At 39.1% G+C, this 23,438-nt stretch overlaps 1 long non-coding RNA gene across 1 annotated transcript in view; it reads right to left on the bottom strand.

Moving 5' to 3' along the window:
• LOC135315600 (uncharacterized) overlaps positions 1 to 23,438 on the bottom strand; it is a 67,076-nt gene that overhangs the window by 37,179 nt on the left and 6,459 nt on the right. Inside the window, exon 2 of the long non-coding RNA XR_010375081.1 lies at positions 1,635 to 1,778. This is a non-coding gene — a long non-coding RNA (uncharacterized LOC135315600). The remainder of the gene's footprint in view (positions 1 to 1,634; positions 1,779 to 23,438) is intronic.

Below are 23,438 nucleotides of genomic sequence, written 5' to 3'. Positions count from 1 at the left end.
AAGCCTTGCAAACATAAGTACCTTCCCTTATGTAAGCGCTTAACATTCATCCTTACAGTTGTGATTCTTTGAGCAGTTTTGTACAGCATTTACAGTCTGGGGACAAAATAATTTTCTGTTATGATGAATATATCCATAGCAGGCAAAACCACCTCAATCTGGAGATCCACAGCCACCTACCTACCTTCAAAATTAAACTGTTTCTTCTCATTCTCTGGCATTTACCTTTTTGATTTATCAGAAACTGTCCCCAGTTTTCACCTCTGAAATTTTGTGTATCAGCTGATTTTGCCTTTTCTCTGAGACTCGTGATATTGAGTCTCCAGCAATGGAATACTTCAGTATACAAACATTATTTGGAAAAATAGCTTACAAAATGGCAAGGGCAACAGTGGATGTGGTAAGCTTTAAGCAGGCGTGAGCCCAAAAGCTTCTCCAATACACCAATGTTCAGAGATGAATGTCTGGATACAGAACTATCTTTACATTTGCTGTCACTGATATCTTTTAAGTTTTCCATCCACCAGGTCAATGCTTCTGGGAAGAATAAATCACAGAGCTACCCTCACTACCTTTGTAATTGCTACCCAGAATGAAATGTTTTCTCCATCTTGTGAGAATATAAGAACTCAAAGCAGTTCCTGTCTCAAATGCAAGCAAAATACCAGAATTGTGACACTTTTTCTGAATGAAAAAAACATAAAATTTCCATCATGCCATTTGTAATGTTCCATTAATTTCTAAAAAGGACAACATCCTATTGTTTATTTTTACTTCACATTTGGTTTGGAATTGAAGGGGTTTTTTTGTTTTGAACAGCACAGATGAATTTTTCATTCTGTTAGATAGACTAATTTCAGAACACTAAAACCTGTTAATTACAAATGAGAAATTTGTTCAAATCAACCTATTGAACAATTTCTGTTTCACCTGGTTTAGTGTGGTGGGTTAACCCTGGCGGGATGCCAGGTGCCCATGAAAGCTACTCTATCACTCCCCTCCCCAACTGGACAGGGGGGAGAAAATATAGTGAAAGGCTCATGGGTTGAGATAAGGACAGGGAGAGATCACTCACCAATTACTGTCACAGGCAAAACAGACTCAATTCGAGGAAACTAATTTGTTACCGATCAAATCGGACTAGGATAATGAGAAATAAAAACAAATCTTAAAAACACCTTCCCCCCACCCCTCCCTTCTTCCCTGGCTTAACTTCACTCCTGATTTTTCACTACCTCCTCCCCCCACGCAGCACAGGGGGACTGAGGTGGGGGCTGGGGTCAGTCCATCACACCTTGTCTCTGCCGCTCCTTCCGCCTTGGGGGGAGGACGCCTCACACTCTTCCCCTGCTCCAGCAAGGGGTCCCCCCCATGGGATACAGTCCTCCACAGGCTTCTCCAGTGTGAGTCCTTCCCACAGGCTGCAGTTCTTCACAAACTGCTCCAGCGTCCTTTCCACAGGGCGCAGCCCTTCAGGAACAGACTGCCCCAGGGTGGGTCCCCCACATGGTCACAAGCCCAGCCAGCAAACCTGCTCCAGCATGGACTCCTCTCTTCATGGGGCCACAGGTCCTGCCAGGAGCCTGCTCCAGTAGGGGCTTCCCATAGGGTCTCAGCCTCCTTTAGGCACCTACCTGCTCTGGCATGGCATCCTAGACATGCTGCAGGTGGATATCTGCTCCACTGTTAACCTCCACGGGCTCCAGGCGGATATCTGCTCCGCTGTTAACCTCCACGGGCTCCAGGTGGATATCTGCTCCACTGTTAACCTCCATGGGCTGCAGGGGTTTTGAAAGGGAAATATTTTCTTTAACATTTCATAACTGCCTCTTCTAATTATTTATTCAGATTTTTTAAACTATTGTAAATATTGTTTATATAGGCTATATCAGTCCTGAAGGACAAATACAGTGTTTGTATCAGGTTAACACAGATACCTACAACTAAGTAGCATGACACATTATAAATCTCCTGGATTTATATGCATAGGTTCCAAATCTATGTTTCTAAACTGTCTAAATTATATCATGTGATAACTTGAAAACAGAAATCCCTTTTGCAGGGTTCTGCTTAAGTCAGTGTGGTGCTATAGACTTTGACAGCGAGTCATTTTGTTTCATTTCTTCTACTGTATCCCAAGGCATTAGGATACACTAGAGTCTGGTTTGTTTTATTTTAAATGGAAATTTTTCTGGCCAAGTCTCTGACATAGAAAAATTATAATGTTATTTCTCCAGTTGCACAATAATTTGGTAATAACTTTTTTAACTGTAAAGAATTTGCTACTAGTATTAATTTATAAAAAGGCAAGGACTGAAATCTGAAGTCCTAGTGCTTTTGTCAAAGTTTAATAAATGTTATGCTCCAAATTTTGATTGTCCTTTCTTATGTTTTTTTCCCTTAGACTATCAAATAACTTCAGGGTTGGGCTAGCTATGATTGAGATGGATAAAACGGATCAGTCTTTCACTTCACCAGTAGGAAACAACAAAGTTTATCCCACTTCTTCAAAGCAAAAACAAATCCAAATCAGCTCTGAAATTTGGCACTAATCTGGGAAGCTAATGGAAGCACCTTTCAAAAAAGCGAAACATTTTGAGGCAGCGCTGGCTGGAGGGGGCTTGTGCCCCTGAACAAGGAAATTATATTTTGGTTCTTTGATGTCCTCTTTTCTCAGTGATCTCCCTATATACATAACCTGAGAGTTTTTTCATTCCTATCACCAAGTATTCCTATGAACTAGGGCTTCTGCAAAATCCTAGGATTTTTTTGCTATTTGTTCAAGTAAATGGGGTAATATAATTTCAAGTCTGAGTATTAGCTCTTCCTCTCAATGGCTCAAATTATATACTTAAGTTTCTTCAATATGACCTCTATTTTTAGAAAATAATGGAATCAGAATAAAAAGATGAAACTTTCCAGAAATGGAGACCCAGATACAACACAGATTAAGTCAATCAAAATCCTTTAAGATTTTTTAAACATTTCACTTTGATTTTTTTAAAATCAATTTAAATTCCTAAGTGAAAAGTCACTTGGACTAAAAATGTAACTTTTAATTTAAAAAAATATCCAAAGAAACACTTCCATAGTTTCAAACCTTTTCTTTTGCATTTTTTTTAAAAATACTGTGTTAAAAATCATCCTTTCTAAAAAAAAAAAAAAATTCCAAAAAAAAACCCCACAACCCCACCAAACCAAAACAGCTTTGATTTCCTACTCTCATTTTCTGGGGAAAAAATGTTGAAATAATATTGACTGCCTCTACTAACAAAAAATGGGACTTTTAACCCTGAAATAGTTATTGGGCAGGAAGATAATCCTCCCTTCTCAGGCTCTGTGACTTTGTGCAATTGTGCAAATTAAGGGGGATCTACTTAACACTCTCCTTGTGATAAGCGAGTTTCAAGAGATCATAATGCTGTGATGTTACATGTGATATGGCTGAGTGAATGAATGTAAAGTAGGAGGATAAGAAACTGTTTTATCTAGTTTTTTCTTCCCTTCTGTTGTCTGTTTATGCTGTGACATTTTCTTGTTTTAGCTCTCTTCTGCTTCTTTGGAAATTAAATGAGATCCAGTATCTCAGAGACTACTGGCACTTATGGATTAGTGAGACTAATGTAAAAGCAATTAGCTAGGAAAAAAAAAAAACTAATTGCCTGAATCTGATTTAAAAAAATATAATAAAGAAGATCCTACAACAAAAATTTGCAACAAAGTTGAGGTTTGATAAAGAAAGCCAGGCCTGGGAAAATCAAGACAAGAAAAGGTGCAGGCAAAGAATGGATTAAGGCATGGTGGGGCTGCGATGACACTGAAAGAATGGCAGCCTCATGTATTCAGTCTCAGCAGCAATCTGCCAGCTGGCACGAACGTTTTCTAAACATATCCAGGATACTCAGAACAAGATGTTAAAAGCGATGTATTGTATTCGGTTTATAAGAGGGAACCACAGACGTATTCTACCTGGATGCCAGAACAGTTAAGTCTCGTGTGTTATGCATGGGAAGACTATATTTGGAAACCCATTCTGATATCTACATTTCTTTTGAGTTGTTGACTGCCTGAACTCAACTTTTATCAGTTTGAACAAGAATGAATCTATCTAAACCTACTAAAAAGGAAAAAGGTGTTTGTGCTGTGATGTCCCTTTGCCAGCATCTATTCATGTTTATCACACAGGTACATAGACTGTGAAATTTGAGACCCTGTGAGAGAAAATAACTACAAGTGTAGGTATGTACTTTCCTATGGAAGCCATTAAACCAACCTGAAGCTCTAGTTTGTGACCTACTTTCTAAAGACCTCTATTTAAATCTGTGATATGCTATTGAAGATTAAATAGTTTAAGTTTTAATCTAATTTACACTCAGAATGCACTACTCCACACTCCACTCTGCTTTGTTCAAGTTTAAAAGGTCATTTTGCAGTTTTATCTAAAGGGGTACAAATAAGCAAATTTTAAAAGTGCACCAGCACAGAGGCACAAAAAACATTTCTTTTCTATGTTTTTGGACGTCTAAATCTAAAGTCACCACTAAGTCACAGAGATCTCTCTAAGCTGATCACAAACTCCTGACTGCTAAGAAAAATATTTTGTAGCAAATTATAGGCAGAACTTTGCTTCTGTTTATCCTGTAAGATGGTAAGCAAAACAATACTACTCAGCAGTACTTCTGATGACTATGTGCCTGGGAAAGACAGAGATGCAGGGGCAACAGACTTCACAAGTGTCAGTCCTGTTGTTCCCTGGCAGAGCTGATGAAAGACAACATAGTGCATTTGTGCATGAGTATCCATGGAGTAGTTCATCTAGCCAGCCTTGCCCACAGGCTGAGGAAGTGTTAGATTCCTATCATCCAGGTTTTCAGGTCAGTATACAAAATACAGAGAGAGGAAGGCTACCAAGACGCATATAGACTGTCTAATTTTAAGTATTTAGCTTAAATGCTGTAAATTATACTCTGAGGGCATCTTTCTTCAACTGCATATGCAGAGAATTTGCCTGTCTGGGCTCAAATCTAGGATGTAAGTGGTGCATGCATGTTCCCCAGAGTACCCCTAAAGAAAGACAAGGTCCCACTTACAACTATTGGCTGCTCACATAGGCAAAGTCACACCGTCTCTTCTGTGAGACCCAGCCAGGACAATGGGTCACAGGCAGTACTACTATGTCAAAGCAGGCAGGATACAACGACCACAGAACATGAAAAGGATAAGCAGTCCTTCTTCCTCCTTAAAATTACCAGCTCTCAGTCCCTCACATAAAGACCTTCGATGGTCCAGATTTCTCTGTAACCACAATACTTCACAAGCAGATAGAGACCCAGGTTGCCCAGGTGAAACTAAGGCTGGGCTAATGTGGCTCCAGCTGTAAGTGCTCTGAAGTACACACAAAGTGAATGCCTGCAGCAGATGGCATGGATATCATAACCTATAATGACTTTTTCACCTGTCAGAATACTGCAAAACCTGCAACGAGTATAACTTCACCAACTCCAGCACATCAGTTTACAGGGGGGGTGGTTCAGGCACAGAGTCCCCAGCACCTCATTGTTGCAGCTTTCTGCAGGCCGTGGTTGGGCGGAGGGCATAAAGAGCCAGTTCTGTGATTTCTTTCTAAGTTTGTGAACAAACAGCTCACTCAAGATCACCATTCCTGCCTTCAGCTAGCACTGAATGTACTGCCATTTGCAAAAGGTCAAACTAGATTCACCTGTGATTAATTCAATGAGTAGTCTGATTTTTACATTTACTGCCACACTTCAAAGCAAGAACTAAGAACACACTCTAAACATAACTCTTACCATCAAACTAATTCTGTAACTTATGGTTACAGAAAAAAATTGAAGTTCCTTATTTGAAACTAGATGCATTGTCAAGAGCTCTTCTACCTGATTTTGTGCCCACACACTTCAGAGGTATCTGTGTGTTTCATGCTGAGAATAGCTTACATGTTCCAGTCATAGGGGAAAGAGTTCCTTGGCTCTGAGCTAACAGACACTGAGCAAAACTTGACTTTTCAGCTATAAAGGATATTAGTATTTCTGAGATAGGAAACTATGTGCTTGACTATAAGAGCGACATGAGGCAAAAAGTTGATTCGTTAGTAATCTAAATTTACGTAAGGCATGTCTAACCATGTCTACACCTAGAAATTTTTGAGAAATATATACGTTTTGATTCAAAGTGGCGCCTTTGAAAGGGAAGATGGTTTTGATCAACCTTTTTAAGTTTAAGATAAAAGCCTCCAAAAGGACTGCTAAACCAGAGAGAGTGGACACTTGAACAGCTAAGGAACATTCCCTGACCAACCAAAAGCAATTCAGGGAAGCAAGTGCTTAAATCAGGATTGTCATGAGAAAAAAAAAAACAAAACAAAAAAAAAAAAACAAAAAACCCAACATTTATTACTTGTATTTTCTACTAAACTGTGACAACTTTCTCACTGAACCATACCGCTCTCCTTGTATGCAGAAGTATCAGCTATGCAGTCTTCTACACTAGCAACACTTGTGTGGGTAAGAGACCTTTGTTCTTTACCTGGGAACCCATTCTGGTTCTATAGTGCTTCTAAGTGCAATTCACAAACCCCTTAGACTCTGAGATGTTGACAATGCAATGGAAGAATGAGAAGAATGGCAATAGAAGACTGCAATGAAGTTGTTTGTTTGTTTGTTTGTTTCAGGAAAATAAGATCCAGGTCTAATATTTTAATACTGAGTTAGTAGTTCTTAGACCTCTTGAAGAATTTTTGTTATTCAATGGCTGACAGACACAGAGAGCAACTGGAACAACTTTATGGGCAGATGCAAATTGTTTCACAAATTGCCACTTAGCCACAGACGTAGCATTTAGCACTATTCCAAAGAAAGACCTGCATCCTTGCATTTCAATAACTAAAATCTTACCTACTTAAGTAAATCTTAACAGGACAGAAGTCATTAAGTTCCTCAGGAGTCATTAGTGTTCCTCAAGTAGATGCTGTAAAGGTTTTTTTTAGTTATGATTTTTGCAGTGCTATCCCTGGAACTTCACAGACACAAGACACAACAAACCTATGTAACATATTAGTTAAAACAAGCTGTAACATGTTCAAGTGCAATCTACACAGAAAAGACAAAAGGCTATGTCAAAACATTTCATCACAGTTCCCCCAAGTAACAATATAATTCGGTATGTCCCAGAGCATGTTTGCAACAATACATCTACACAGAGAGCTTAGCCCACGCTTAATCTCTAACTTTTCTTCACACACCCTGGTTAAAAGCCTGAAGCCTTAATTCACAGAGCTTGCTCTCTTGCCTGCTGGGAATACGGAACCAAAATTCAGGACTGGGGCTCCTTGGGGTTCCACATCATGGAAGGTGAATGCAAAAAGTAGCCAGACTTGAATCCCAAGCAGGAATTTCTGCTCATATTTGCTCATTTGAAAATCAGTTCTAAAAGCAAAACCTGCCTAAATGAACAGTTCTGCCTCTCATTCTCTTTCCCTTGCTGACCCAAACGCCAGCCATTTGAGAGGTTCACCAGAGTCTAGTGGATTGCCTCCCTCTTTACATCCACTGACAGTTACTTTTTCTTCATCCACTTTGTTCAAGTTGTGCAGAATGTCTAGTTAGACATCCATTTATTGCAAGACAGGTGAGAGATACCAGAATTAGAGACTGACACATAGCAGGTTATAATTGAAAGAGTCAATGGAGAATCTCACAATTAAATACGAGAAATACTTAGGAAGAAGCAGAGTTTGACAACAGTAATTTTTGTCAAAGCTGGGAAAATCTGTCCTTTCTGCCAAGAGGGAATTGTAACTTTCCTGTCCTACAACTGAAATTCTGCAGTTAACTCCACAGACCCATGCTGCTCTCAGAGCCTGGACAATTTTCAAAATCATCCACTGGCACAGGATCAGATCCAGCCCAATGTTTTCATCACCAGAACAGCAACACAGATAGCTCCCTGCAAAAATTGGGGTATGACCTCTGGCCAAAAGCACATTGCTAGAATTTACCCAAATCTACCTAGCAATGCCTGGGCTAAGTAACTAACCTTTAGGATGGAGAATAGAGGGGACTCCATCCTGAAGAGCCACAAGACATCTCTCCTGTGACTGCTGTAGCCACTGTGCTACCTTGGTACATCCTGTTATCTGGAGACAGAGGCTGCAGGAGAAGCTCTGAGGAAGAGGGGGCTGCTGTGGCTACATGCAGCCCATCATTTTACAACAGGGTATCCTCAAGCCCCTGGAAAGACATTTTGCAGTTCTGCAGTTGCCTTCCCTGTCCAGCAGCATTTCGTCCGTGCCCATGGAGGAAGAACAAGCAGTATGTCTCAGATCCTTGAAGTGGCCTCAGCCTTGCAGGAGGTAAGAGAAAAGGCAGGTCTATGGTATCTGCTAAAGTGGACCTTCTCCAGTTGTCCCATATATAAGAAACAGTCAGAACTGCAAATTTCCCACTATATGATTTTGATTACATAGCCAACAGAAAGTTGATGGGACTTTCTGAACACATAATATGACCAAGAAGCAGCTCCAGCCAAATGTGCACACATAGAGCATAACGACATCTTTGTCCTCACCGTTTTCTGCAGTGAGACAGGAGCATTTGATCACATCGGCCAAATGAAAGTGTGTGACTATAAACGATATAAACGATAAACACCTAGCTTGAGTTTGGAACAAGGTGTTGAGCTTCAGTCAGAAGACCCTAGTCTCTCGGGTCTTACCTTAAGTGAGTATTTTAAAGGAATATTTGTGTTTAGCAGTCAGCCATGTACACATACAGCAACATCAGAACAGATCTGATGCTCACAAATTAAAAACAGGTTTAAAAGCCTGTGTTTTTTTCTGATGGAAGCCTAGCATTCTGTAATGGGTTGAACTGCTGTTAGGGGAAAATATCTACTGTTTTACAGTAATTTGAGTTTCAATGAAGGGTATTTTTCACTCTAGTCTCTTTAACAGTCTCTATACGAAGTGCCACAGCTTGTCTTAAACCTGCTATTTACCAAAGTGAAAAGATTTCCAGGTATGAGGAAAATGCAATATTATCTGTTATAGATCAAAAAATAATAATGCTTGTGATAGGATATGATTTTTTTATTTTTCACATATTTAAGTCTATATATTGTCTAGTATTGTTTCACCGTTGTCTCACCATCAAGATTAACATTAAATCAAACACTGAATTATTCATGAGGTGTGAATAAATGGAATTAGCCTTTCTAGCATTCACTCTGTAAAACGCGTCTTCTGGATAAATGCTTTTTTTCTTTTCTTTTCTTTTCTTTTTTTTTTATGTCTGAACACTAGAAATAATGACCTGGCTTGCAGCCTTGCTAGATTAGCTCTTGTTAGGGTGATATTTTTAGATGAACACAGGTCTCATCAACCAAGAGATGTCAGGTCTGCTATCATTCCTGTCAGCTTCCTAACTTCCAACAGTTTCCCTCTCCATCCCTAAACTCTACCTTCACCCCTAGTAGCCATGGTACCTGGAGCTCAGATGATTTGTTGAGCTTGACTCATTATCTACCGTGTTGTAACAGCAGTTAGAAACTGAATGACATTCAATTAAAATGATATTAGCAGCTCAGGAGTGATTTTGTTTAATTTACTCCTACTCAGATGTAAAAACATTAGTGACTTTTTTAATTGGACCTCATAATGTCTAACTCCTACTCAAATGCAATGAAATTAAAGACTTTGGTGGCTAAATACCGCTTAATTTACTCCTACCCATCTATAATGACATTAAAGATGCTTTAGGGTAGATATTGTTTCCAATCATTTATATTCAAAAGAAATCTGAGCTTATAGGTACTATTATTGAGCATATAATAAAATCATACAAGAAATGTATCTATACGGTAGGGGATAGTTGGTTACAAGTAATATTAAAAAGTAATCATTCATTTTTAATGCAAGGATATTAAAAAGTAATGTTAAACACAAGAATTTGTGAAGTTTTCTGTTCTTCGCAGACACTTCAAGGACACAATCCTTTCCTTTTTTAATTCAGCCTGTGGTTTTACATGAAACACTTTTATTAAATTGCACATGGTTTTAAAATCTTTCTTAAGTGGTATTTATACGATAAATCGAAGTCTGACTTGTGTCATTACAGGGATAGACAGCAAAGCATACTTTTCAGTAATGGTGTTCACTTTGCTCTGTAACTGTTTGTAATACAGCTTAATGGATTCTTCAAAGTTGAAACACTTTAAAGGAGCATGTGGTTCTCTGTCACACTTACACTACATCACCTCCCTTTTAGATATGACTTGTCCTATACTGAGTTGATGCTGTTTGCTTCTAATACAAGTACCTGCCCCATGTTTGGTAACATTGATAAGGCTGGACCAACAAACCTTCATGCCTCTTTTACTCACACAAAAATTCCATGGATTTGGCCTTTGGCATATTCCTCTCTTCCTTTTCCCAGCTTTAAAAAGTAAAATCAGTATTAAAAATGCCTTCCTTCACTTAGATAAACTTCTAATTATTAAAATGAAAAGCATTTACAGAATTTCACTTATGCTTGTATTATGAAGACAAGCCATGCAGATGACAGATTTATTCTTAAGATGGCAGAACAAGATTTCTCCTTTAATCTTGTGCTGTCATCTAGCATGTGGCTATGGAGATGTTCAAATGGAAAGGCCTGTTCCAGGTAACTAGCATGAACCATTGCAAAGGCAGAGAGGAAATATTTCGCTTATTCACTTTTAGAAACACACAGCTAGCATCCTTGTCCTGCTGGCTGGTGGGTGGTTCAATGACTGTCTTTCACCCTGCTTTTCAAGTGATGGTGCCTTGCACCAGCTTCTTCCCATTCCAAATGGAATGTGGTCCCATGAACTCTTGAACAGCAAAGCCTGCTGGAAACCATGCTCCCTGGTTCATTTTCTGATTCTGAAGCACAAGCCAATGTGTTAATTCTGGATTTCTCATGTTGCAAACTAGTTTTAAAAAACTTGTGTAGTTTATAACAGTTACTTTATAATAATTTTAAGGTTTCATTGTAAAAAACTGTTTTAATCCTGGAAAACATTTGCATGCAATTTTGTAATTCATTCCACTTAAATCTGGAACCTGGACATGGGAGGATTTAGAATAATTTTTCCCTGGGCAGGGGCAAGCCCTGGGGTGGGGCAGTGTGGGCTTGAAACACCAAAGAGCTTCAACACTATTTTGGAGTTTTCACAGCAACATTAGTAACTATATAAGCACTTAAGCACCAGCTAACACATCCTTCATGTGTCTTCTGCTCTGACCTACAGCAGGTCATTTGTCAGGTCACACAATAAAAGGGACTGCTCTGCTCAGCTGGAGCTGGGAAACGTATTCCCTCACACGGTTCTGTTGGATACTGCATCCCGCTGAACAGTACTCTGGCTTCAGCCATAGCATCATGCCATGCTGTGTCTCCTGTTCTACAGCCTGAGCTGCAAGACAGGTCCACTGTAGGAATTTATGCACTATGAACTACAGACCTTCAGGTGGCAGGTTTGAGACACGAGTTCATTTTGAGGTCTTGGGCTCAGAGCATTACATACAGTGAGAACTGGCATAGGTATTTTGCCAGACCAAGGCCAGAGCCTTCAATACTTTACACCCTACATGCCCTTCACACCCTACAGCACACACATGCAAGTGTAGTGTCATGACTAAAGAGTTCAGCAAGAGCTGGGAGAAACTCTCCAGGAGACCTCTGGTGCCCCTCCTCACTTCCCAGCCCAGAAACTGCCAAGCCTCCCCATGAGACACTGAATTTGTGCCTTGACCTGGCACAGGTGTGAGTAGCTGGGGCTGGACAGGGTCTGCCACCATCCAAGGAGCAATGGCTGGTAGGCTGTGTGTGCTACCATGATCCGCATTACAGCTGCGTATCTGTGTGCATCTGCACATTTATTTCAGGGCCATAGCTACTCCCATTTTACCTTTGCTGACAGGATTATCCAAGATCTGTCTGGGTTGACACATCAGATGCATATTGTTAGTGTTGTGGAGGAAAAAGGGGCACCCTAGATACAATAGAAGCTCTCAGAGTAACAAGGTTATTAGTATACATTTGGACATGGCTCAGTTATCAACAGATAATCATTACAATTTTATAAAATTAACCCACTACTAATATTTAGCATGTTTACTGTAGATACAATTAATGTAATTGTCTCCACTTAAAGTGGTCAACAGGGACAACTGAGCATTTGAATTTCTGTTGTCACTACATCTTTCTCTCACTACTTTTGCCCAGCACCTCCTTCCCTAAAGCAGTCTCTGAAAAACCTATTGCCAATGGCTACAATGCAAGGGGGGGGAAACACAGTTACAGTATGGTGAGTAAACTGAACATTTATGGATTATGTCTGTGATAGGTAACACCAATAAAACTCTATAGAAAAGAAGGTGGATATTAAAAACAGAGAATAACTGATCAAATTGTGACATTCTCAGATCACCAAAGTCTGAAACATACGTGAAAAATATACAAGGACTTCTAATTGGCTTCCATATCTCAGACGTTAAAGGAATCATTAATAGAATATGGTACTAAATACTTTGAACATATAGTGAAAATGACTCAATAGCATCAATTCAGGTGTGAAATGACAAATTTCAAGATACATAGCCAAATGCATATTGGTCTGCACAGGAAGCCTCTCAGGGTGCAACACAATAAAACACAAAGACTCAGATTTAATTGTAGGTTTTTGTGTACTCCCCCTACAGCCAGAAGTATTTTTGAAGTCAAGGGTACTATGATCAGGATGAAGTCCTTGAATGGATTGAGACTTAAATGCCTACACTCTACAGAGATGCTTTATATTAACAAGACATTCTATATTAACAATGAGCAAGACAGAACATATATCTTCAGCAGGAAAAAAAAGAAAGAAATCTGTGTAATTGTCCTTTTCTAAGATGGGCATCTAAGATGGTCAAATTTAAAATGCCAGTTAACCTCCATCTAGTTCCCTGGCTCCAGTAACACGGGCTATGAGCAGATCACTTCCCATGGAGTGCAGCCCTCACCAACCACAGGGAAGGACAGTCCAGAATGGGCTGAAGAACGTCAACCCTTGTCACCACACTGCTGATCAGGCAATCCCATTTAATCTTGATAATGTGACTGCAACACCCTAGGTGCAAGGCACCTGAACTCTCATTACAGGTTCTTGACCCATTACACAGAGCACTCAAATTGCCTGTATCCTCTCCTATCTAACCTCAATTTAGAAAGCCATTATTTAATACATGCACTAACAAACGCCATGCTTATCTGGCTTCTAGTTTTCTGGAAAAAAAAAAAAAGAGCTTTCTTTGTTTTCTATCTCTAAGAGCTATTTCTAACATCTCAACCAAATGAAATGTTTCTGTTGCAAGTAGTTCAGAATTGTTTCAGGAAAGAGGAAGATACTCTGTAATTTCCATGGTGGAAATTTTAATAAACAGCACCCTCAAGAGGATTAGAACTTACTTCCTTCACTGTTTGGTAAAAAAAAAAAAAAAAAGAATCAGTTGCTAGGCTACCACTTTTGAATACAGCTAGAATAATTTCCAAGGGTTATTTAAGGTGTTTAACTACAGTACAGATACTGTGCAGGAATCTGTGTATGCACTAATATCCCCAGTCACAAGCACTACTGTGGTGGCCCTGAGGCACCTGCATGGTTTAGTGTGAAAGGTCAAACAGGCAATCAGTCCCCAGTATGAGATGATCATTTAAGGAGGTGATTGGAAAGGAATGAGGAGGCAGGCTGCTTTGGGGCTCCCTGTTGCTCTGCACATTTGGGAAAGTCCTTCTGAGAAAAGCTAATGCAAAGAGAGGTCTCATGTTTTGTTCTGAGGGTGGTGAGTCCCATGGCCATGCTGGCTTGTGGGCTGAAGGCATGAGAGCACACCTGGACTGTTTCCTTATGCTACACCAGGATGAGACCTGGACACATACTGTGGACATTTGGGAAGGAAGCATAGCAGCTATACCCCACAGTGGGTAATGGGAGGACTGGCTGGAACTAAAGGCACACTGACAGTGCCCTTCTTCCCCAGGACGGACAGGACATCATTAGCTGGGCGCAACTGCCAGGAAGATTACAGCCTCTGTCCCTGTAAATCTTAGCCTGAGCCAAGTCATCCTCAGAGTCCTGAAGGAGATCAACTCGTGTGATATGTCTGGTTTTAGTAGTGAAGAGATCTTAACCACAATTTGCACAGCATCAGAAAATTCACTCTGGTGCTTCATTCTACCATATGATGGAGTGTATATATTTTCTTTGCAGAAGTAACACCATCCAGATGTCTCTTCCCTTTCCACTCATTCTTTCCAACTGAACACTTATCATATCAATACCACTAAAACGGATTTGCTGGCTTCTTAGTGATAACTTCACTGAAAAGGAAGATTTAAAAAAAAAAACAGAACACTCAATGTTAAATGCAGCAGCAATTTACAGAGTGAATAAATTTGATTCCCATTTGGATGTTTCTCTTCAATGTGTTGACAATGCTCAGGTAAAGGAAAATTAGACCTTTGATAGTAGGTTTAAAAATTTTTTTGCAAAAACAAAATAAAACCTTGAGAATGAAAAGTCAATTAAATAATTCAGAATCATTATTTTACAATTAATTTAGTAAACTGATTTTCAAAGGTTGTATGTTGGGTTCTCGTTCTGCTGCAAAATTGCACTCAGAGCTTATTGTATTTGCAAATGCTGTTATTTAGCCTTTTTGTTTTAATTATGAGCACTTTCTCGGTGCTTATCAATTTTTAGGAGAACATTCCTGGATTAAAAAGATATCCTTATGATTAAAAAAGTCACTGTGATCTAGGGAAGCCTAAGCAAGGATAGCCTTCTGAAGAGTAGCCAGATTCATGCCTACTGTTGTTTGAGCAGCATCTAAATTCCTAGAGATGGAATACCCAGCCAGATACAGATGTGACTGGGACTGTCAGAGAGCACATCTAACCCATCTGCCAGAGGAAGCTGCTTTGTCAAATCAGACCTGACAATTTAGAACTGTTACACTTTGTTATGAAGAACTATTTTTAAATTACTTTTTAAAAGCATTTTTATTACTTTTTAAAAAAAATCTAGATGTTTTTACAAAAGCTAGAAATGGGATGACGTGCATATGCTGAAGAAAACTTGGGCAGAAATAACTCATATCTGACCATTATTCCCTGGAACAATAATAAACAGCTGCTTATCTGTGATCATGATACTTGGCTGTACCATTAACTTAGATATCAAAACTTTCAAGATTCACATTAATGTAAGCTCCACGAATTATCTGCTATACACGCACGAATAGCTCTAGTCCCATTATTCTGAGTTAATTAACTTCCTCCCCTTCTCCCAAGTTTTACCACCCTTTCTTAGCATGTCTGGCCAATTTTCTGACATGAAAGCCTTACTAAAACATACTGATTGCTTACTTGACTTGCCATGTACAACAATTTTGGTTCATTATTTTAAAATCCATATATATACATCTCTCTATATATAGACTCAATATGAATAGGAGAGGCTAATACATAGCAATTAACTCCATCTTCTAATTGCTTCACTGATTGTATTTAGGGTAAAAATGGGCAGGAAATCTTTGCATAAATGTTAATTAAGATTTCTTTTTCACCCTTCCAGAGTAGTGTAATACACTGGGGTAGAAATACAGCTTAACCTACATTTCACACTCAGCCATATTCCTTTTTGTGCTGTAGCTAACAAAGGTGTTCATGAATCAGCTGAAAATCTCAATTCATAGTTGGATGACACTTTTCTTCAACTAACAACAATCCTCAGTTACAAATGCCAAACAGGAAGAGCACATCTGTGAAAAACAAGCCTCTTAAACTGAACGAATGAATAACAATGATGTGTGGGTTGTGCTTTCTATGCAGCAAACTCTGGGAAGACCTTTCTGTGAGCAGCTATCTGATAACAATTGAAGACGCTTTGGTGTTCCTACTTGCCTCCCACAGCCCTTTGTATCAGCAGCTCAGCAGAGAGACTCTGACAGCAAGATTCCTTTGTCATTTGAAATTTCAGGTACTGTAACTCAGCTCAGTGCTGCACAAAGGGACCTCTACTGAGTGGCTGTGTGCTTGTACAGAAGAGACAAAAATTTCTCAATGGCTGGTTCTCAGTGTGTGACCTACAAGTTATCCCAACTAAATCGCCCTCTGCTAAGTAATTTTTCATCACCTCAGTCTCCCCAATTTACACACAGCAGCGCCCTCATTTCCAAATAAACAAACTAAAGCCCTACAGCACCTATCTAAAGCCCTACCGATGCTGTACACCTATGCTGCATGCAGCTCCTCTCCCAGTTAGTTGCACGGGCAAGGAGAACAAACCACCTGTGCTTAAAGCACCATTAGGTTCTCAAATACCTTGCTGAAAACCGTAGTGTACTAGTCTACAAAAAAGGGAAGGGAATAGAACAGAATAAAGTTCATCTTCATATCCAAAGCTTAGTGTAAGAGGCGTTTCCCCATCATTCTCATAGGCCCACCAGAGGCACTGGTCCTGAATATAAAAATGTAGAAGTATGAACATGAGCAAATCATTCTCAACTTGCAAGCTGTAGATAAACAATCCCCCCTCCCTTTTTTGCATCCATAATATTAAGGAATAAATAAAAGTATTTGCAATACTTCATTCATCATATCAGAGATTGCTGTGGAGAGAAAGGATAAGAACATTAGCACTGGCAAATTCACATTGCTCTTTTTCCTCAAGCCCTGCACTAATATTTACATAATCCTGCAACACAAAAACAAGGAACTGTCCGAGTACGTCCCTGAAAGAAATTCCCTTTGACTACTTGTCCCGGTTTCAGCTGGGATAGAGTTTATTTTCTTCCTAGTAGCTGGCACAGTGCTGTGTTTTAGATTTAGGATGAGAGTAATGTTGACAACACACTGATGTTCTAGGTGTTGCTGAGCAGTGCTTACACTAGTCAAGGCCCTTTCAGCTTCCCATGCTCTGCCGGGTGCACAAGAGGCTGGGACATCTGACTCCAACTGGCCCAGGGATATTCCATACCATTTGATGTCATGCTCAATATATAAACCGGGGGAAGTTGGCCGGGGGCAGCAATTGCTGCTCAGGGCCTGTGGCTGGGCATCAGTCAGCAGGTGGTAAGCAATTGCATTGTGCATCACTTGTTTTGTATATTATTAATACTACTATTATTATTATTATCTCTTCCTTTGCTGACCTATTAAACTGTCTTTATCTCAACCCAGGCGTTTTACTTCTCCACTGCTGATTCTCTCCCCCATCCCACAGGGTGGGGGAAGGGGAAAAAGCAGCTGTGTGGTACTTGCCAACAGGGGTTGAACCACGAGATGCTAAACGGCAGACCAACCTAGCCCAGAAGAGCAGATTGAAGCTGTGCAAAACTTCTTACACCAAGAAAAAGGCCACACTTTTAGATAGATGTAACAAACACTTTTAATTTTGCAGAAAGTTCCCTTCCATCTCAGCAAAGGACAAGTTCTCAAATACTTAAATGACATGAGAAACAGGCTCTGATCTGCTCACTTTCCTCCTTGCCAAGACAGGCTACAATTTTCCAAATACATGAGACCATTTTTTCCCGACCACTTAAAATCCTAGTCACTGGAATCAGAGTCTGACAACAGTTAATTTATTTGGATTCCTTCTGCCTCATCGACATGCTAGAGCTCCAGGCTGTAGCATAATCTCAGCATTTTTCATTCCTGAAATGCAGATGCTACTAGGAGAAAATAACTACAAGTGCTCTGCAGCAATTACCACATTACCAAAGACAACTTCTTCTCATATCTTTCATCAAAAAACCTGACCAAAACAGAATCTTTCTATAGACTCTTAGGAGTTCCTATCCATGGCTTTCCATGCCTACCCTTGACACAATTTGTCCAGCTATAATTAAAGATGAAAAGATGAAACACTGTTTAAAGTCACCAAATCTCTGATGGGTTTTCTCCTATCCCAAATCTGTGAATGTGAAGGAAAAGAGCTTGCTTTACAGAAAAGATTGGAAATGCATGTTAGATGCAATGTGCTATTATAGTGACGAATTGCATTGTCTAAAAGTCAAAGTGCAGGTCTCTGGGGTACAACCCCCTCTTCTGCTCCTGCTAGCTGTACAGGGACACTTGTATCCAGTGCTTCTGATTTCCCCACCTGTAAAAATGTCAATAAATAACTGCTTAACACAGATGTTTCAACATCCATTAGCACTTGCAAACCTTCACAGGTCCTAGGCTAGAGAGCACTCACAAAACCTGAAACTAATATTAGTTTAGATCATATTTTTGTATTATTTGTCCTCTCGTCCTTAATTTTGAAGGACAACTGGAATTACAGTTCATCCATTTAGGCTTATCCTAAAGTCATTATTTGTTATGATGCTGTTCCTGCCTTCAGCTACAATGGAAATGACTATCCCTACCCCCTCACAGGCAGGATTAACAGCCACAGAAAATGAGTTACAGCTAGTCTAACTGACAGGAGCTCAGAAGCAAATTCATGTTCAGAAGTCCACCTAAGTCCAGGAAAGAATTCTGCACCATATGTCTTCTTAATTCTTCCTCACAGTTACGTAAAGAAAGTACACATTGTGTTTTCCATCTTGAGTCTGCACACTCAAGATGAGCTGAGACCTATTGGTGCTAAAGGTAGTGTGTGAACTAAGTGATGTGAAATAAGTGGCACAACATTATACAGAGCTTGTGCGCTCACACCTCTTTTTTTTTATGTAAAGAATGTATTTAAAATATTGTTGACATGGGTGGATCATTTTATTTATAAATGGAATAATAATTATTTTATGTATGTCTCTGTCAATCCCCAAGTTAGCAGGCTAGAGGGAAAAAGAGGCTAGTGCTCAGTGAGATCATTTATAAATACATTCCTACCAAAACGGTAATAACTAGCCTCATAATTTTTTCTTCAACATGTAGTTTCACCTTTCTTAACAAAGTAAGTGCCAGATGGAGCTGCATGGGCTTATTTTGGCTGAATTTAGTTTAGAAGATTCATAGATCCTGGTCTGACTATTTTTATGCCCTTTATCAGTAGATTGACGGGCACGCTTATCCACCTTGCTCAGAACTAAGCTGTTATCCAAGTAGCCTATGACTGCTATCAGCTTTTGACAATTAGACACTACTGAAGAAATCATCCTTGAATCAGCTGAAGACAAGACATTGTGGGATAAAAATATAGACTGGCTGCTGCTATACTGCACAGTGCTTATACAGATTAACACCACACAACGATGATCTCCAAGCAGCCTTCCAAAGTGGTAATATTTCAGTTTAGAGATCAGTGTACAGCTTCCAAACAAATACACTTCGAAATCACAAGCCATGTTAAAAACACATGGCACCTCTGTTCTGAAAATATTCTGAAGATATCTGTTTTTTGAAGTTATTTTAGTGTAAAAATGTACTTATCTACCTGCAGCTGCAGAAAAAAAAAAAAAAGATAGGGTTCTCCACGACTCACACTAATCAATAAATGAAAACCAAATAAATTAAATTCTCACAAAATGTGAGAGAAGATATGAGGCAAATAACACATGTACAACAGTTGCAGCTTTTCATCATGGGACTCCAGAACACGCTGTAAGTGTACTTCATGTCATGTACAATAAGTGACATGTAGCGCAAGTCATTGGGAACATTCAGCATGTTACAAATGAAGCACATGTGTTCTGATCTGTTTCATGTCCAGCTCTGAGTGCCAGGACACACATGGCTGAAGATCCACGTGTGCACTCCTGCCACTACAGATGGCTCCACTGAGATCCATTGCACAGTAAAGAAATTCCTACACAGACCCAGGGTGTAGGATCAGTGCCTTAGTTGCTTCTTGCCACAAATATCAGGAAAACAATGACACCTCTCTCAAAGTTTACCTGGAGAACATGTCCTGATCTTGTTTCATGAGGTGAAACCTAAGAATTTCAAGTTTTTTTTTTAAATCTGGAAAGTCTTTACATGTTCAATACTTATGAGGGTGAACTCAAGTCTTACTGTCTTCAGTACCTCCTCTACCAAACTGGAGTAGATGCTTTGCTAGATTAGGTCATATTTTACCTTTATATATTAAAAAAAGTAGATGGAAATACTGGCTTACATTTATTTTAATACAATTGTGTAATTTGAGTTTTATAGAGCTGTGCATAAAGCATTTGTTATTCCACCTATAACAAAACTGATCCATTAACTCTGACAATATTTTTAGTACATATTTTGTTACAAAAGCATTAAGGCACCTTATGAATCATTCTGGCATTATGAGAGTTAATAGAATACTATATATTTTTCAGGATTATTAATATTTAGTGTCGTTCAGTAAATTAGAAAATCAAGTTTAACTAAGGTTAAAAATATCTGATGATACAGTACATAGATGATTGTAAATGTATATTAATGAAGCTTTAAACAATTGACTGGATATCTTTTCGTTAATCACTCACAAAACCATGCCAAACATATATCAAAGACTTCAGCTCCTTTTTCATCCAGTCTTCCGACATTTCATTATTATGGTTACCTGATTAATGGATGCAATAATATATGTGGCATGATATGATATGTTCACATTAAATTTTAATCAAATATTACTAAATTCAGAAAACATTAAGTAAATCATGACTGATGAGGCAATATTGCTGTACTGTCATATTGATGGCTAGAGAAACTCACTACAGAGAGTTACAGATTAAGGAAGAGAAGTAAATCTTATGAGGAAATAGAAGTATCTCAAGTTTAACTAGTTGGTTCTTTTAAAATTGCCTTCCAGCCAAAGGCTGAATATTAGATCCATCAAAAGTATTCCAGTGTCTGTAACTGATATGAATGTTTTCTTTGCTTCTCCTGCAAGTTGTCTCATTCTTTCAAAAGCATGGATTAACATATACTCTGCAAAAGGGCCTTTCGCAAAAGATGATAGCCTGTGTAGTGAAAAAAACCCCATTATTCCTCACTGCAGTTGGGAAAAATTAGCCCAATTTGTTTAAAACCTTGCTATGATCTGAGAAGCAGGGTGTCACGCACATGGAATACACTTGGTCTGTTCATTTTTACCCAAATTACGCTGTTGTCGCTTTGCAGAAAGGAGATAGTTGGGGGTTTGTGTCCACATCCTAGATCTGCAAATGTAAGATGGTTTCATCCTGGAAAACCAGAGAATGTGCCTCTACTGCTGCAGACAGCAGCTTTCTTTTCATCTTTAAGTCAGTAATGAACCTATTCATCTGAAAATTTGGAACTCCTATTTGGCAATAATTTGATATTGCCTTTTTAACTGTCAGCAAGGAAATAAAACACTGAGCTGGGTTTTTACTGCTGGGTTTTAAACTGAAAGAGAGCTAAGTGTATTTATCTACTTACACTTCCTGTTCTAGTGAAAAGTCAGGTGGGATTTCCTTACGTTGTTCTATGCCTGCCTTGGACATCCACCTCCACATTCCACACCCCCACCCCCACCCCCTGCCCACCCCATAACTGAAAGACTCAACTTAAAATTTCGAGGCATTATTCTTTTTTATCATGAGCAAGTTATTTACCCAGAGAATAAACTCCATCTTATGAGTGTTAGATGATCCTTTAGAAGCTAAATACCAATACTGGAGGGAGAACTAGCTAAAAGACTTCCAACAAAACAATTCAAGCAATAACTTGTACTGAAAAAACTTATTCCAAAGAATTTGTAGCTCCTAGAAATAGACATTCTTAGGGGTTAATTCTAAACTTTCAGTGTTATAATCCATGACTATGCTTGCATAGAATTTCAGTCCCATGGTACAGACCAAGCAGCTCTTCTTTCATTTGTTTGCACCTTAAAAACAGAAATGAAAACAGTCTTGTCATGTGACCATCTTTTCAGTAGACTCTGATGCCAAGATATCAGACGTCACTGGATCTTATTTTGAGTATGTGAAGTAGTGTACCAATCCTGCTTAACTGCTTAATTAACTCTATTCAGAAACAGTGCATTGCACAGTACTTGCCATGAGACCTTTCCAAAGCCTGTTTGCCTCCTTGTGTCCTGGTTTCACTTTCAATCCCTTTTCTTGTCTTGAAAGATTATAAAGGGTGTAAGACTGCCTTGTATTATGTGGGCATGCCTACCAGCAAGGGAAATCTCAGTACTAGTGCGCTCCAAATAAATACTACTCAATTCTGCAGCTAAACTCTGAATATTAAGAGCAGTAAGTATTTAACATGTTTAGCTGGAATTTTTTGCATGGACAGCTGGATTTTTGCTAGATGCCATGCCGTAGAGAGTATTTTAGGGGAAAGCATACAGTTAATAAAGGGAGAGAGAAAAGGAAATTAAAATGCTGAAATGGATACAATGAAATTAATGACCAACTGGGAAGGAGCTCTGAGTATTGATGCATCTTGGTAGCTCAGTATGATTTCAATATGGTTTCATACTGGCTAGATCTATGGCACAAGGATGTCAGTTAAACACCTTCTTGCTGTAAAAGTGGTTTTGGAATTTTTTAAGTGTGACTAGCTCATATAACATAATGTGAACTGTTATGAAAATAATTAAAGCAAATCACTAAGTTATCTTCCTCCATACCCAGATAAGTTTTGTAGAGTTACAAGATTAAAAAGCACAAAATTCCTGTGAGTGTAAGACCTAATAAAAATGGAAGAATACATCCAAACCCACAGCTCTTACCTCAGGCAAACTCCCACTGGTGTTGGCACCTCATGCGATGCAGAGAAGAGTGCAGACACTTCAAACAAAATTGCCTGGAAAGGTTTGATTCACTCTCACTTGACTAATTGAGTATATTATAAGTCAGTCTTGCAGCTCTTGCTTTTCTCAGGAATGGAAACATACCAGAAAAAAAGAGGTAACTCGAGGTCCTCAGTAAACTTTAGATTACAGATTGTGACATTATAGCTTAGGCCTCCAAAAAACTGCTGGCTTCCACTAGAATCCTCTGTTAAAATCAAGGTCCAGCTTTTAAAGACCTAACATAGTCTTGTAGTCTACAGGGTTGTGTCAAATACCAGACCTCTTGTCAGAAAGTCAATTTGAATTGGACCTATTTGTTTGCATTTCAGTCTGAGAGAGGAAAACCAAAACAAACCAGAAAATTGCTGACTGAGCACTCAGGATAGGTAATGTTAATCAGATTTCAAAAAAAGAGGTAATTTGTATGGGCAAGGAAGGGGATCATTTTCTGTCCAGATAGAGAAACAGAGCTGTGGAGTTAGGGTAAGAGAGCCAGCTCAGAAAAAGCGAATCTCTGCTAGTGATGCAAGAACAGAACCTTCATATCCTTTAGCAAAGTAAAGCTGCTAAATGAACCTACCTTTGTCCAAGCTTTTTAAATCCCCAGAAATCAAAGCTGAAGGGTCTTTTATATTTGCGGACAGGGCCAGCTGAGAGAAGTGTTA

Source organism: Phalacrocorax carbo, chromosome 13, assembly GCF_963921805.1.
Source record: "Phalacrocorax carbo chromosome 13, bPhaCar2.1, whole genome shotgun sequence".
In the NCBI taxonomy this organism is placed as follows: Eukaryota; Metazoa; Chordata; class Aves; order Suliformes; family Phalacrocoracidae; genus Phalacrocorax; species Phalacrocorax carbo.
This window is presented reverse-complemented; position numbering and strand designations above follow the sequence as displayed.